Source organism: Lissotriton helveticus, chromosome 3_2 (genome assembly GCF_964261635.1).
Source record: "Lissotriton helveticus chromosome 3_2, aLisHel1.1, whole genome shotgun sequence".
Taxonomy (NCBI): Eukaryota; Metazoa; Chordata; class Amphibia; order Caudata; family Salamandridae; genus Lissotriton; species Lissotriton helveticus.
The window spans coordinates 463,729,532-463,747,735 of record NC_136062.1 but is presented as its reverse complement, the minus strand read 5'-3'; the positions used below and the strand labels follow the sequence as shown (position 1 = coordinate 463,747,735).

Genomic DNA, 18,204 nt, shown 5'->3' with positions numbered 1-18,204 from the left:
GGATTCGCTGCCTCCCACTAGCGGGTTGTCAATGTCACAGTATAGTGTTGACACAACATAAACATACGTTTCCAACGTTGTGATCGGGCGTGCATCACTTGTTCACACTGAATTGTTCGCGTTAGACCACACATATGTTCGTCAAGGTGAACTATATTACTTTTCCGCTGTCCACGCGATTCCTGGCCAGGTTTCCCTTCACCAAACGTTGCCAAAATATGGTAAACAAATTGAAGCACTCCTCTGCTTTATGGGTTAAAGTAACTATATTCAAACAAGACAGATCAGTCAACCAACCAGCCGGCGAGGCAAGCTCTGACCCCAATCGCAACCTGATCGAATCCTGCAACAGATGACATCAATAACATGGATCTCATAATGTCACAAGCACGGTAGCATGAGGAGAGCTGCACAGTGTTAACCCTATTATAACAGCTTTGACGTGGATGCCAGTGTTGTTGAGTCCTGCACAGAAGGTGTGGTGGAAGATGATGTCGTAGGCGGCTAAGAGGTACAACAGGATGAGGGCTGCAATTTTGCCTCGGTGAAGGAGGGTGCGGATGCCGTCTTTAGTGGCGAGCAGTGCGGTCTTGGTGCTGTGGTTACTTATGAAGCCCAATTGGTAGAGGTCCCGTATGTGGTTCATTACGATGAACTCTAGAGTTTGGCGTTGATGGCCATCTTGATGACTTTGGCTGGGAAGGGTAGCAGAGAGATTAGACTGTAGTTCTTGAGGTCCTTCAGGTCAGCAGAGTGTTTCTTCAGCAGGGGGTTGACATCTGCGTGCTTCCAGTCTCTAGGGAAGGTGGCACACTCAAATGGAGTAGTTGATGGTGCAACAGATTTCGGGGACAATGTAGGTGCCGGCTCTGTGGAAGATGTGGTGAAGGCATGGATCAGAAGGGGCTCCAGAGTGGATGCTCATCATGACCCTGAGGGTGTCGTCAGAGGAGAAGGTGGTCCATTTGGGCAGGGTATGCTGGAGCCTAGAGCCATTGAGTGCAGTGGTTGCAGGTTGAGTGGGTGGGTCTTGGGTTGCTAAGCTGTCGTAGATCTCCTTGATCGTGCGGTGCAAGAAGGTGGCAAGGTTATCGCAGAGGCCTTGAGAAGGGGGTGTTGTGTATTTCTATAGGTTCTGAAACAGTCCCCCTATTCCTGACCCTATTCTGGTTAAACTAACTATCAAGTTAACTAACAGTCAGCCCATGAGGCAAGAAAACCCCAATGATGCAGATACCGTTATCTGACGCAGTCACACTACGGCACAGGAACGTGTTATCTGATTAGGTCATAACGCTTGAGATCTAATTAGACAAGCAACATTCCTCCAGCCCCTGATAAGGCATACGACGTTCTCACAACAAATCAAACCTATGACAACCTGGAAAATCCGTGCGGCCATTGTTTTGATTTCACAGAGAACTTTAGTAAAGAATGTGCTAACGAGCAAGTCGTATGACATCTTTATTGACGTATCTATGTCCATCCTTACGTCAATCTCGGCACCTTTAAGGTATAAATATTGCCGACCTTGCCCTATGCAAACACACGCGTGGTGACAAGACGGAGCAGCCATACTTGCCGAAGCCGAGAGCAGAAGCAGACCCCGCTGGCAGCAGCCCCGCCTTCCTGACGCGCTGAGAGACGCGCTGCTATCTCAAGCCGAGAGACCCAGCACCGGCGTTTCTGGGCAGCCCTCGCAGGCAGCCTGGAATATCGAGAGCAGAGAAAGAGATACCATTCCTCATTCATCCTAACTTCCAGGTACAGAACTGAATAACCCCTCACAGAGAATTCTTTAGTTATTCACTTGGCAAAAACAAACTTAACTTAAACTGTAACTTTCTATTCCCGCCCACGCATTAGACTTAGGTCAGGTACACGGGGTAGGCGTATTTAGAAACACCAGTTGAGTACGTTTAGTCAAATGTATATGTGTATGTAAATATATTTTAATCATTTTAAACATCATATGGCTCAGAAACCATATCAATGTTTTTACAGTATTATTTTATACTATTGCTTTTAATGTATGCACTTTACTTAACTATAAGTATTGCAATAATATCGATCCATTTCTCATGTATGAGAAAAGAGACTGATCAATAAATAACATCTTTTATTGAACACGCCCGTCTCTTCCTTTTCTCTACATTCTGATGAGACTAAGAATGCACGTACTGACTGAGTAAAATAATTGCCTTGTGCTCACACGACTGTCGAGATTGACTCTTGATTAGGGGAGAGCAAAGTTGTCATGTTCTATGGTTGTCAGAAACTAAATCCCTTCTTGTCTAATCAGGGGAGTTAATTCCTTCCTTGAACATTCGAGAAAGTTTCTAGCGAACTCTGAGCTTAGCTGGCAAACCCAAAAATTAAGTCTAGTATCGACAGTAGTAGACCTAGTTAACGTCTGGCCTAGGCCTTTACTGCTGTAGGTACTATTCCAATGCGCAGAGCCTATTGGGAAAATAGGAGCTACACTACATGGCGCCCAACGCGTTTGGAAAGGGCGATAAAACTAACGTAAGACATTTAGAGTAACTCAGTCGTGCTTTCTCACTCAGACCCCTTTTCCCAAATACTCCAAAGACGTCTGGAGTGGGTGAAAGGTTATATCCTCCAAAACCTCGCAGGAGGGAACTCCTATGTATGGTTCTTGGTCAAGTCAACGTTGAAGGATAAACGGTTCCAAAATATTGTGCATCTAATCTTTGTTCCATAAAGAAACCTGATCTGCAAATAGACATAATACCATCCTGTCTGTAAAATGGGAGACAGTGATGAAGAAAGAGAGGCAGTTAGATTAGCAACTGAACTCGCAGATGCTGATGCTACCATGCAAGCAGCAGACCCGAATATAACACTCATTCCGGTCATTAAAAGGAGATCTATAACCTTAAAACTTATAGAAAATGGACTGACACCTAGAGGTGGCACAGTCATATTCGTAATTGAGGCACACGAATATCGGCAGACAGAGGTATACTATTCATGGATACATTTTCCGGCAGCAAATGCTGTAACAAAGTACTTCCACTATTACAAAGTAGAGGAACCTCCTGAAACGTACACTCCTTTCGAGGAGGTGGAAGTACCACTCAAATTCCAAGAGCATTTGCTCTTATTTGATGGCGCCCTAAAACATAACAATCACATTACAAGGCTCGGTCCTTTAGGAAGACCAGGAGCAACGTGGCCGGTCTTAGCCGGATACACACCACATCCAGACATCGAAAGAATGCCTGCAGCAGAGCTGTTAATACAGCTAAAACAACTACTAAAAATTCATAGACAATTAGTTCAGTATGTAATGCGGACTTCAACAATTCAGCCAGCGATTAAACTTCCACAGCTGACCCCCCACCAGGGGAACACAAATAAAATTACACCACAGAACATCCAATCCTGCCTAGGTAAAGTTCCAGCTAAACGGGAACAGATACCATTCTGGTTGGCACAGAAAATTACCCAAATAGAGGCGGTGTTTCCTGACACCACCCCATTAGAAAAACACAGGATTCTGACTATATGTCTCCCAATGGGAATCGCACCACACATTGAGGACTGTGACACTTGGGGTACAGTCTTTGCTTCCATCTACACAAAAACGCACGGTGTTCCATCCATTTCGGTAATACCAGATGTGCTAAAACAAATTCAAGATGAATACGGTCCAGAACCTGCTTTAACTCTTGGTATGAAATTACTAAAAGACTTCAAGCAGGTCTCGGCTATATTATTAGCTAACATAAAAGGTGAAGCAGCAAATGTGGCGATCCGCCAGAGGTTAAAAGAGACAGATATAGCAGACCAACCAGCTGAAATTGTCAGAATCATAGAAAAATCCTATGAAGAACTAGGCAGAGATAGTCTAGGTGGAATACCAGTAAAACCGCAACTGACTACAAGTCCAGAAAAAATATTTTTTAATAATAATAATTCACCAAAAAAGAACTGGGATGGAAACAAACAATCCAATCCTAAAGAAAAGAAATTCCAGTCCCGAGGAAGGTCTCCTAGGTGAAGAGAGAAATCTCCAAACCAAAGACAAAGGTCACCGCAGAGTGACCTCTCTGGGAATAGATATAACCTTAGAAATAGGGATAATATTAAAAAACCTGATAGATATCAAGACATTGATACACGTCCCTCTCAATCTTTTCAGACTTCCTCGCAGAAATCGGAAAGAAGAGGACGATCAGAAGAGCACGCCAAGTCCAAAGACAAGGAACCTGCTCAACAAAAAAAGAAATTACAATTTCCAAAAAAGAAGGTAGCCAGTATCAAGGTAGTTAAAAATGCCGAGAATACTGAGGACACAACTGAAAAACGGAGAATGGGCTCAGACAATGCTAGACAGCGCAGCAGAGGTGAGCATAGCTCGCAAAGTCCTTATGAATCATCTGGAGACAGTGGACACGAATGAATACCTTCAAGTGGAAACTGCAGACACCAGAGTTAGCAAGCCCCACAAGATATACGAGATAACATTACGTATAGAGGGAGATAAGACTAGGAAAATAAGGGGACTATTTTGGGATAACCTCTCAAAGGGTTATGACATCCTTCTAGCTGAAAAAGACTGGCCACCAGAGTTTGTCAGGGAGTGCCCTCATGGCGAAGAAGTAATTATGCCTGCCTTCTCGAATCAAATACCGATTCATAAAAAATACACACTTGCTAGAAAGTGGGCAGTGGCCTTAGCACCTGCTTTATATAAAAATCATGTAGGATGGGATGAGGACTCCCCTCCTCACAAAATCCAGTTAAAATCACAACCTACTGCACAAAGGCAGTACCCAATTAAGCAAGAAGCTAAAAAACAAATAAATGAAATACTAGATCAGCTAGAATACCAGGGGGTGATTGAAACTTGCACCTCACAAATGAACAATCCTTTGTTTCCGGTCTCCAAACCAGACAATTCATATCGTCTAGTTTTGGATTACCGACACCTTAACACATGTTGCAAAACCTTTGCAGTGCAAAACTCACACAGTGCTGCACTAATGAATAACATAGTGCGCAAAAAATACAAAACAACCTTGGACATCTCCAATGGATTCTTTTGTCAAAACATAGCACCAGAGAGCAGATATTTAACTGCATTCTCAGTAAATGGCACTCAAAAACAATTCTGTCGGTTAGCCCAGGGGTACAAGAACAGCCCGGGGGTATTCTCAGCGAGAGTAACAGAATTACTACAACTATATGATGATGAAGCATTATCTTATGTCGATGACATTTACTTAACAGATGATGACTTGGAGACTCACTTGAAAAGGGTGAACACCATAATACTTGGGTTCGCTGCAGAGGGTTACAAATTCAACTTCAAAAAGTCCAGAATTGCCCATCTGACAGTCCTATTCTTAGGATATGAGTTATCAAGTGAAGGCAAAAGCCTGGCAGACAATTTCCTAGAGAAATGTGCCGTAATCCAAGCTCCTAAAACACTAAAAAACCTACAGTCAATTCTAGGCTTCCTAAATTTCGGAAGAACATACATTGCAAATTACGCAGAAAGGGTCAAACCCCTTTATGATCTAATTAAACCAGACTTTAAAAGATCCAATTGGACTCAAACACACACAGAAATTTTGAGATCCTTACAAACAGACATGCTAATTAAAACAAAATTAGAAACACGTGATAACACACGCAACCTTGTGATCCGAGTCATCCCAGGGAGATGCGGATTCACATACCTGACCTCTAATGAGGGAGAAAAGGTACCAATTGCATTTAAATCACACTTGTACACAGAAGCTGAACAGAAATTCAGTAATACAGAAAAAATCATTCGTGCAGTTCAAACCGCAATAGCTAGAGAAAAAGAGATAGCTGACGGCAGACATATCACAGTCAGAACAGCAGAATCAGCCTTTGAGGCACTAACAACACCGTGTAATTTACCAACAACAACATTGAATCCGGAATGGATACAATGGGTGAATTCAATCACAACGGACAAAGTATACTACTACTTTGATCCAGAACTAGAAGAATTAAAAAATCTAAAATATGAAAAGACGTATCCTCTGCCAATCGACATTCTTCCTCTACGACATTACGCCTGTGTAATCTATACAGACGGACATGCTCAACCCTCCGTTTGGGGAGAACATGCATACAATCCCACATGTGAGATTACAAAAGAAGTGTGGCGCGGGGGTAAACTAAGACCTCTATTAACAAAATCACACTCAGTAGAAACAAATTCAGAACTACAAACTGAAATAATAGCTTTGAAAATGGCGCTAGATAATGCGGATCGCGAATTCCCGACACTTATAGTGTCAGATTCATATTACTGCGTCAAAGCATATAACAAGGATTTGCAGACATGGATTCAGAACGGTTACAAAGATGACACAGATGCACCAATAAAGCAGAAACTGCTCTGGGAACAAGTAGCTCTTTTGAAAAAAGAACTACCAAAGACTCACGTGACTCACTCACTGAGTCATCAACGTGATGGCGTTCACGTTGTGGGGAATTCATTGGCTGAAGCAGCCGCAGCGGCAGCCACTAAACCGACTCCCGTAGATCGAAAAAAGCGTACATTAAAATACATTGACGGTGAAACATTGCTGGCGGTGAAAACGTCATCAAACGGCGACTGCTCAGCACTACCGATCAACTATCCACTCAATTATACATACATAATCGATGCAAACTCCGTCCCTTTTGCTCGAATCCCTCGAGTGGGGGATAGAGTGATTCCAAACATGGACAGGAGAAGCTTGTTAATCGCAGACGCACACATGGGCGAGGGTCTCAGACACCTTAAATTAAAAGATTCTCTGGAAGAATTACAATCACGGTACTGGTGGCCAGGCATGAGCCTGCACTACACCATGTTTGTAAAAAACTGCCCAAACTGCAACAGAGATCGCAGTGGGGAGAGAAGCAGTTTAATACCTCGTCGTATCAAGGCAGATAATATTACCAGCAAAAAGAATGGCTTGCGATTAACATATACAGGCTAGTTTCCACTTATAATGTAGATCACCAGCACTCGGCTGACGTCCGGACTATTATACAAGATTTGCGAGTCTAAATGGCATATACGCTAAGAGCATGCTACGTTCGACCATTGTTTTCACTCAGGCAATCCAGCCTGGGGGGGAAACATGGACAAATGAGCACAGCCCAGCGGGAATCTTCTCACTTCCTTCCTGAGGGTACGGGATGGTGTAAAGAAAAAACCAAGGCAGAAAGCAATCTATAATAGAAAGGATATTAGGTTCGGGAGCTGGGTGGGTCAAACATCTAATAAGTGTCCAACGTAGTCTAAATAACTTGCCAAGAAATTCTCTGAAGGGATTCAGTCCGTACGAATTATTATTCGGAACTAGGATGTTGATCTCTGACCTTGATAGTCAGACTTCAGTGGTAATAGAAAAAACCTTTGATGTCAAAGACCGTTTGGCTATTTTGCAGGACTTAAACAAAACAAGAAAAGACCTGAGCAACATACAGTTGAAACAACAGCCAACGACCACTGAAGAATCACCACCTGTCCCAGCAAGACCTGTCTGGATTCCAAAAGTCGGGGATCTAGTCAGGGAAAAGATCGCGGTAAAGAAGGAATTTGGGCCTTCTTACAGAAAAGCAGTTCCTGTCTTGTCTGTCAACGGGACAAGATCAGTTGTACTACCGCCACTTGCTGGTAAAAAGGAGAACCGAGTTGTATCCATCGACCTGGTAAAACCACAACATGTGGCCGATAACAAACAGTAGGCCAAGTGGACTCCCAATAAGTAGCAGAACACCAAGGTTTGCTACCAGCACAGAGGTCCTAACAAAAAGGCTCATCACATTCGAAACGCCTAAAGAAGAACAAGAAGGACTATGCAACAATGCAATAGAACTCAGACCTCTTAAAACCCAAATAAAGACATTTAGCAGAGACACACCAATCTACAATGAAGTGCCGAGTGACAATGCAAAAAACAGAAATCCTGAACCAATTGGAACAATTGACAGAACTGCATCCGGTTACTTCATCAACTTCGATGATTCCTCTGACGGCTTCAGTGAATCAAAGACACAGCCATCATCAAAATCCTTTAAAGACAAAGCGAAGGAACTTTTGAAACAACTGAAAGAAACATATCTGATTTCTCCATGGATTGAATTTTGGGTGGGTTTTGGCGCATTTATCCTCATACTTTGGCTCATCATGGTATTTACTTTGGGACGCTTCATTGAGGGAAAATATGCTAAAATGGACACAGCAAGTCAGAACATCAACTTGGTCCTCAAACCACACACATCTTCACACGTCGAGAAAAGAGAACTTTCTTCAGAACTTTCTTCAACCAACTTCACAGCCAATCCTATACCTGGTGGGGTAGCCTGGGACAACACTGACTATGAAATTTATGGTCCGGTCGAGATCCTGAAATATCCACACCAAATCAAGATCTCCTTGAGTGACTTTGCAAAACCAAACTCATTTGCTGATGATTGGGACTTCGAAAGTATTAACAACATGATGTCTGACTTAGTAATGTCTGCTAAATTTACAAAACATGATTATTTGCAAGGTTCTACAAATTATGATAGTATGTATTGCTATAACCATTATGGTAACCATTTTTTGCATAAATCTGCACAACCTAGAAATGTTTTAAATTATAATCAATGGGAACATTGTGCTACACCTCCAAAAGGGAGCTCTAGAACCGTGTATGACAAATATTCATATTTTTCAGGTTTTAACACAAGTAATGCTGAAACATTTTATTTTAAATTGTCAAACAAGACAGGGATGAAAACCATGATAACCAACACAAAATTGATATATTCAGATTCATTCTTTGAAAAAATGAATACTTTTGGATTTGATTATTGGGACAAAAATGTTGATTTGAAAAGTGTTTGGGGTACAAAAGAATGGCAAGTACAGGGTTTAGAAGCTTTGTTTAGAGCCTGCATGATCCCAGAACAAATGATATTTTTAAATGACACTGTTCAACAAACCACCTGTCTTGGTTTTGCCAAAATCAAAGATTTAAATAAACCGTCTATTCCAAAGCCAACAATGTTTAGCAATAGCTCTGATACAGATGAAGAGATAGACGTAAACCATATACTAAACCAAAACAGAACACATCCTGATTGGAAACAATGGTTGATCTGGCCCACAGATACAAATTACTGTCAAGATAGATTCCTGAATAAAACACAGGGTTTCAAAATGACCAGGCCAGACCCTAGATATCCCCAAAGACATCACCCAGGGATAATAACAACCTACAGTGTGGGCAAATTATGCCTTCAGTGGCTACAAACTTCCACACTGCCTGAAATTAAGCAACACCTAACTTTACTTACTGATGGTGCTGACTTGCGTGATTTTATAATGGGACCACGCAAACAGCGTCAAAAGTGTTTCATAGCAGCCTCTGTATATGCAGCATACAATGAGGCCTGGAAGGTTACTCAAATTGAGACAGCAGAAAGAATACGGGAAATTGACCGTATTAATTTGGAAAAATCACTATCTGTAGTGGACAATGGGTTAATGACTCTGTCCTCCAGAATTTTTTCATTGGACATCATTGTGTCTTCAGCAATCGATATATTATCGCAAGACTTACTGTTATTACAACATGGTCAGTCACAATTGCGTTCCATTGTACAGCTTGGCTGGACGTTACAAAATCTGCGTTCAGGCTATGTGCCTTGGCGTTTAATCAACACAACGTCACTATTCCAAATCTTTAACCTTACTGATAGACAAATCGGTATGGCGCAAAAGGGTGCTGATTATACAATCTTGAGCATTGAAAAACTAGAAAGATTACCAATGACAATGTCAGAACGACCTGTCAGTGAATGGATAATCCACGGAATCATAAATATTCCAATCTCAACCTTCAGGTTTCAATACTGCCAAAAATATATACAGGCTGGCATGTACGAGAAATTGGGAAAGGGGTACCTTAAAACAACTTGGAACCTGCCCTATTCACATGCATGTGTCAGTAATAAAGGACAGAAAGTGTTTCTTAGTGGCAACAATTGTGCTATGTCACTAAGCGGCACGCTTCTGTGTAACGGAATTAGTTTGCATGGAGCCTGTGAAGGGAATTCATACAACCTTTCATGTCACCAGCAAGGCGCACCTGCAACTGAAATAGAACCATTCTTTCAAAGACTCTATAATGGGAGTTACATTCTTATTGTAGACCGCAGATGTTGCAGTCTTATGCCCGGGACTCCTTATCTAGTAACTACAACGGCGAAGGTCAAGTGCTGTGGACGTTCTTTATTCCCCAGCTCCTTTCCAGACAGGGAGGCAAGGGCATGGCCCAGTTTGAAAATTACTTCTATTCGAATAGATACTTTAAGCAGAATGAAAACAGTGCTTCTTCAGACGCCTACAAGGCTCACGTCATCAAAAGAAACATATGATCTACAAGTCGCAAGGACAACTGCAGAGATACATACATTATTATCAACTAATTCCCCCGTACATTTTGCGGAAATCCTGAGCGAAATCTTAAATATTTCTGATACCAATGGGATCTCAGGGGTATTTAAGAAAGTATTTTCGATGGCATTAACACCATTCAAAGCCATACTGGGTATTTTTCCAGATTTCGTCCATTCGATTTTTGGCGGACTTCCCCTGATCCTGGGACTAATTGCAGGAATCCTATTCCTAGTCCTTATTTTTCGTTATGGCAACCCATGTCACAGATCAAACTCTCGCGACAATGGAAGATACGATCCTAGCCATTGGATACCAGGACCGGATATCAAAAATCCTGGGACTCTTCCGGCTTAGAGACCTAAACATGACTTGGTTTCTATCATTTTGACCAATGTGGCAAAGGTGTGTTTTACCTGTACTAAGGTGTCTGCTATGCGGAGAAGAATGCGTGTTAGACACCTGTCTGACGCTACAATCGGATGCGCCAGTGGATGCAGATACACTGTTGGTTCCTACCAAGGTTCACGCTTTGTGCTGCCCTCAAAGGCTGCCAATCCTGATGACGGCATTCCTGGAATCTTCACCACTGCGATTGAAGAGTAGTGAAGTTCAAGATGAAAGCAGCATCGAACAGGTACGACCTTCTGTCAGCAATGCGAATCAGAATGTCAATGCAGACAATCATGCGCACGAATGCATGGTTACCCCTATTTCCGACTTAGTTGAACTTTCCCATGAAGCTGTTGACAGTTTTTTCGAAAGGCTTAATGATATGATGTTCTCTCCAGAACAGAAATAGAGACTTTTGAGCAAGCCCGCACACGGCGTTCCCTGAATTCGGCCTTCAACTTTAAAAATAAAGTCACATGAACAATTCTTCCCACCAGTTCACGGACAACAATTTTTTAGCAGCCCCAAATTATTTTTCACAAATTTTTCGGGACACTTATCTTCTGCTTAAAGTAAGAAACTATTCCTAGAGAACTAAGATTTCTATTTTTAGATACTTTATAAACTTTAGTTGCCCGCTGGAATGTTCACGAATATTTTATTATGTGATGAAATGGTCTCGAACTTCCTTTCTGTATAGCCATATTAAGAGCCATTTCATGTGTATTTCTCATATACCAATAACCAATAATGCATAACAATGCATGTTTAATTTTGCATTTAATTCATAGCTTAAGTGCATACAATATATATGACTGCAATTTTTCAGTATATTTGAAAATTTCGAAATGCATTTATGTATTTTGGGGTGGTAAGGTATACACTATACTCTATAGTATGTTGTACTATGTTATACTATGCATAGATTAGTAGATATGACCATAGTTAGCGTGGAGTGGGTGTCGTGTATTTCTATAGGTTCTGAATCAGTCCCCCTATTCCTGACCCTATTCTGGTTAAACTAACTATCAAGTTAACTAACAGTCAGCCCATGAGGCAAGAAAACCCCAATGATGCAGATACCGTTATCTGACGCAGTCACACTACGGCACAGGAACGTGTTATCTGATTAGATCATAACGCTTGAGATCTAATTAGACAAGCGACATTCCTCCAGCCCCTGATAAGGCATACGACGTTCTCACAACAAATCAAACCTATGACAACCTGGAAAATCCGTGCGGCCATTGTTTTGATTTCACAGAGAACTTTAGTAAAGAATGTGCTAACGAGCAAGTCGTATGACATCTTTATTGACGTATCTATGTCCATCCTTACGTCAATCTCGGCACCTTTAAGGTATAAATATTGCCGACCTTGCCCTATGCAAACACACGCGTGGTGACAAGACGGAGCAGCCATACTTGCCGAAGCCGGGAGCAGAAGCAGACCCCGCTGGCAGCAGCCCCGCCTTCCTGACGCGCTGAGAGACGCGCTGCTATCTCAAGCCGAGAGACCCAGCACCGGCGTTTCTGGGCAGCCCTCGCAGGCAGCCTGGAATATCGAGAGCAGAGAAAGAGATACCATTCCTCATTCATCCTAACTTCCAGGTACAGAACTGAATAACCCCTCACAGAGAATTCTTTAGTTATTCACTTGGCAAAAACAAACTTAACTTAAACTGTAACTTTCTATTCCCGCCCACGCATTAGACTTAGGTCAGGTACACGGGGTAGGCGTATTTAGAAACACCAGTTGAGTACGTTTAGTCAAATGTATATGTGTATGTAAATATATTTTAATCATTTTAAACATCATATGGCTCAGAAACCATATCAATGTTTTTACAGTATTATTTTATACTATTGCTTTTAATGTATGCACTTTACTTAACTATAAGTATTGCAATAATATCGATCCATTTCTCATGTATGAGAAAAGAGACTGATCAATAAATAACATCTTTTATTGAACACGCCCGTCTCTTCCTTTTCTCTACATTCTGATGAGACTAAGAATGCACGTACTGACTGAGTAAAATAATTGCCTTGTGCTCACACGACTGTCGAGATTGACTCTTGATTAGGGGAGAGCAAAGTTGTCATGTTCTATGGTTGTCAGAAACTAAATCCCTTCTTGTCTAATCAGGGGAGTTAATTCCTTCCTTGAACATTCGAGAAAGTTTCTAGCGAACTCTGAGCTTAGCTGGCAAACCCAAAAATTAAGTCTAGTATCGACAGTAGTAGACCTAGTTAACGTCTGGCCTAGGCCTTTACTGCTGTAGGTACTATTCCAATGCGCAGAGCCTATTGGGAAAATAGGAGCTACTCTACAGGGGATTGTAGGTATTCTCCGTATTGGGTTTGGCAAATTCTTTGACCACGGTGAAGAGTTCTTTGCTGTTGTGTGCATTGGCATTAATGTGTTTCTGTATGGCCATTTTCTTTGTTGTTCTGATGAGGTAGTGGTGGTTTGCGGTGACTGCGGTTTTGAAGGCTGCATGGTCTGCCAAGATCTTGCTGCTCCTCCATCTTTTCTCAGCTGCCTGCTGGTGCACCTTGACTCTTGAAGGGCAGGAGAGAACCAGCTGGCTTTCTTGGAGGGTTGCTTGATGAGGGGAGCCAGTGGGTAGGCACAGTTGGAGATCCATAGTTGGAGGTTGTGTGCTAAGGCATTGGCATCTATGAATGTCGGTGGCGGGGTTTTGCTGAAGGAGGATGTGAGCTGGTCTTCAGTGACCTTGTTCCCTGTTTCTGCGAGGACGTGGTGTTGTACGGTACGTTTTTTTGAAGGAGAAGTGGACGCAGTGGTGGTTGGCCCAATGTAGCTTGGAGGTGCGGCTGACAAAGATGTTGCTGCTTGCAGAGAAGATGGGGTCGAATGTATGTCCTGATTAATGGGCTGGCGAGGTGACCAGTTGTATGAGTCAAATGGTGGCAAGGTTCTACAGTAGGGATGAGGTGTTGCAGTCGTTGAGGTTGTTTAGAGTAGCTTGAGTCTGAGAAGATATAATTGAAAGGGTCTTTACCGCTGCTTCATTGTGTGTTGGCATCCAGTTTGTTCCCTGGATGCTTCAGTGCTAGGTTGTTAGCCAGCCCCAGTCGCTTGTACAGTGTGATCTTGCAAGTCAGCTATGCTTCTTCATGCTGCTGTAGGCCTCTTTAGGGAGAGTTCACACCATATTCTCATGTTACGGAAGGCGCTGTTAGGAGGGACTGAGGGGATGCCTCTTAATATACACCTTCCTTTCTGTTGTGCCATCCTTATACTACAGCTTTCCATCAGCGTATGTGGGTACCTTACTTGTTCTAGTGCCTTAACCCGGATCCCCCAGCTGGTGAATTGAGCTAATTCTGCTAGTATTATTCTGCAGTTTTTCCAGGTGGCTGTTGTTGATTCTTTCGATGTATTGTCAATCAGGGATTTGAATTGTAGCTGTGTCAGATGTCTGCTGTATAATGAGAATTTTGAGATAGGGTGAGCAACCCAATATACCCTTGCGGGCTTGGGCAAAGGATAAATTAAAAAGTAATAGGCCAGCAAGGGATTTCGTTTGTATTTTGAATAACAGCTAAAGGGGGAAATGAACTTAATTAGACACCCTCACTAGTCTGAATTTAGTGGCTGAGATTGATGATGAAGAACCAGTAAATGGTGTTACCACACTGACAAAGTACAGCAATAAGTACAGAGACCAGGTTTTTTTCAAAAGATTGTTATTTTCTTAAGAACAAAGATGTTCAAAATACAAACGAAATCCCTTGCTGGCCTATTACTTTTTAATTTATCCTTTGCTGTATAATGAGCCAACTCTGGGATATGTTGCACAACTTACAAGATGTTTGAACTGTTGACAATCTCTATACTTCCTTGTGAGGTGTACTCTGGTATGAAATCTGTGGTGTTGTCTGAGTGGCAGTTTGTGGGATCTCTGGTGCGGACTTGTGCTGTATTTGTGGCCTAGAATGTTCTAGTTAGGGTAGTTGAGGTGGTGCGTGCATTTGGGGGAATGTACATCATGAAGGAATGTCCGGTGTAGTCTGTGTACTTGCCTCTGTAGCTTACGAAGTGCGTATTGTTGCAAGTTGTTCAGGCGGACATAAAGACATGGCATTGGTGCTTGCTGCCATGTTTTCTTGGGAAGTTGGAGTTACGGGAAGCTTGGTCCCTGATGGTGACTGAGCTGGGCCTGTCACTTCCGCTGTGTATACTAGGGAATATGGGGCTGCAGGAAGCCTGGTTTCTGGTAATGAGTAAGCTGGCTCAGTTAGTCCTACACATGCTGAGGTGGTTGGTCTTGAGCTCTGCTTTTGTGCGATTGAGTTGCGTGCTTCCACGATGTCACATGGGTTATTGGCTGACAATTTATTCTGAAAGATTGGGAAGAGCTTCTGCACTGTTTTTCTAGCCAAATGAGAAGTGGGCTATGGGTCTGCTTAGGTTGCTACATGAAACTCTTTTCAGGGAGGCTGTGGAAGTGCGGGACCTATTGAAAAGCAGCAATGTAGGTTTAGAGTGCTTCTTCAGGCGCTTCTTTGTTTGTCCAGACAATGGTTTGTTATTAACTTTGGTGTCAACTGGGTTTCCCGTGGGTGCAGAGGCCCCTGGACTTAATATGGTGGGGGTTATGTGTTACACATTTTGTATTTCTTCAATGAGACAGGTTGCAAAGAGGTAGGAGGAGTGTCAGTATTACAGCAGTTAGCGGGCTCAAGTGTCCCATCTGGGATGACTTGCGGATTGTTCTTGCATCGCTCTTGCAATGGCGGTTGACTTGGCTTAGGTGAGTTTGAAAATATCTGCCCGAGTTTCAACTTGGCGACTAGTGACGCAAATACTTCCAGGTCTGTGCTGATTTTCTCTATGATTTTGAGGCATGAACAGTTATCGCCTTGAGAGCCACATTCAGCATCTAGTTTGGCAGCTGGTTTGTCAATTTTTGCCTCCATCTCAGTTACTACAGTGGCAATGGTGTGCATGGTGCATGTCCATCTGGAGCGCCAGCTTGTGTGACTGCCACGTTAGAGTGTTGATAGAGGCGGCCAATTTTGTATTTATTGATGCTAGAAGAGAGTCTCCTCTGGGTCACTAGATTGAGACATACATTCCAGTGCCAGCACTGCCTGGAATGTGGAATCGTACACCAAATAGCCAACAGCATGAGGTGAGAGACATATCCTCCTTAGGGTAGTATTTAGCCCACTCTACATATTTTTTAAATGGTAATAATACATCTTGCAAATAGCTGGGCCTGCAGCTGGTCTTAAAAATGCAAGTGCATAAATAAAACACCTGTTGAGGCGGAGGATAACGCCTTCTTTTGCACAGGTGACTAACTTCTTCTCTCCTTGAAGAAATGCCTGGAGCTCCTTTAGTCACAGAAACGCCATGACGAGATACTAATAAGCTGCTCTTTAGTGTGAGGAATTGGGTTTGCTACAGACCCTGCCTCTTGATACAGTAAAAAGCACACCCTGCATATCCTTTTCTTAAAGAAGGTGAGTCTGTGATTGGACACAGCCTCTCCTGAGCTTCGAGGCACCAAAAGACCTGGATCAGGGAGATCCACTGATGAGACAAAAAGTCCTACTGATGAGCTGTACGTGCACCTGAAATAGATATTTCATTTATTCGAACCCTGGTTGAGGTTCTTTTCAAGTTAGGTTCTGAAACTAGAACTGAGTTAGAAGGTTTGAGACAGAGCGACAGATCAGCAGACGGACGGATTGATGCCTGGTAAAGGAATGATGGCTGGCGACTTACAGTTATCACTGACATTTGGAGTGGTCTGAATGGCACAAGTTCGAATCAAGGCGGGGCCAACACAGCCTTCCATCCTTCTGGGGCCATTAACCCCTTCCCTGCTAGGCCTCCCCACCCCCATGCTAAGCGTTTTTCTTGCCTATTTGGCAGTAGTTTGTGTTCGGGCCCCCATAACTTTTTGTCCACATAAGGTATCCGTGCCATTTTTGTGTCCCAACATCCCGAGTATTCTATAGGTACCCAGGGCTTGTGGATTTCCCTGGAGGAGCCTGAGAAATTAGCCAAAATACAGCTAAATTGTCTGTGTTTATTTTTTTTAAAAGTGCTGCAGAAGTAAGTATCCGTTTTTTTCCCTGCAAATGGCATCAACGGAGGGTTTTAGGTGCTAAAATTACTATCTTCCCTGCTTTCAGGAATAGGCAGACGTTTGTCAGAAAAACAACATTTTCTACACACTTTTGGCATTTTACTGGGACATAGCCTAATTGTTTTATTTTTTGTGCTTTCAACCTCCTTCTAGTTAGTGGTAGAAATGGGTGTGAAACCAATAATGGATCATGGATCTAAAAAGTAAACAAAATTCTGAATTCAGCTAGAGGTAAAATGTGTAGATCCTTCAAGGTTTTCCTATAGAAAGTAACAATTGAAATAAAAAATATTAACATTTGTTAGAAAAACAGCCTTTGTGCCTATGTTTTAACCTGTAACAACTTCTGACAGATTTTTAAAAGCAATATACTGTTTCGTCTGCTGGACCCTTCTGGTTGTTGGGATATAAAAGACTTGGATAAGACTGGGGGTTTCATCAAGTACCCAAGGTACCCAGAGCCAATAACTGAGCTGCGCCTTGCAATGGTGTTTCATTGTGTGCCGGGAATACCTCAGTTCATTTGGTAAAATATAAAGAGTGAAAAATAGGTATCAAGGAAACCTATGTATTTCCGAAATGGGAGCAACATATGGATTTTAGAAGCAGGGGTTATTTGCACATCTCTGAAATTTTGGGTTACCCATACTAGCATGTAAATGAGAGGGCATTTATCAAAAGGAATTCTTTTTTACACGATTTGGAAGGCAGAATTGCATAGAAAGTCGATTGGTAATAACAGTTGTTCCACTATTCTGTATTTCCCTAAGTCTTCGGATGAAAACGGTACCAAACTTGTATGGGTAGGCATTGTACCCGTGACAGGAAACAGGTCAAAACACAACATGGACACATAACATTTTCCAGTGAAAACCGACCCTTTTTTCGCAATGTACCTAGTTGTAGATTTTGGACACTAGCTCAGCCGGCACGTAAGAAAAACTCGAAAACCTGTACATTTCGGAAAACTAGACACCCAGGGGAATCCAGGATAGGGGGCCTTGTGTGGCTCTTACTAGATTTTGTAACCCAGAATCACTTACACACCTCAAACTTCGTAAACAAAAACACATTTACCTCACATTTCTGTTATGGAAAATTCTGGTATCTGCAGTGAGCCGCAAACTTTCACCCACCCAGCATTCCCCGAAGTCTCCCGATAAAAAAGATACCTCACTTGTGTGGATAGGCCAAGTACCCGCGACAAGGAAGGGCTCAAAATGTATTGTGG

At 42.5% G+C, this 18,204-nt stretch overlaps 1 long non-coding RNA gene across 1 annotated transcript in view; it reads right to left on the bottom strand.

The window, feature by feature from the left end:
- LOC144826362 (uncharacterized) overlaps positions 1–18,204 on the bottom strand; it is a 90,633-nt gene that overhangs the window by 24,067 nt on the left and 48,362 nt on the right. The window lies entirely within an intron of this gene.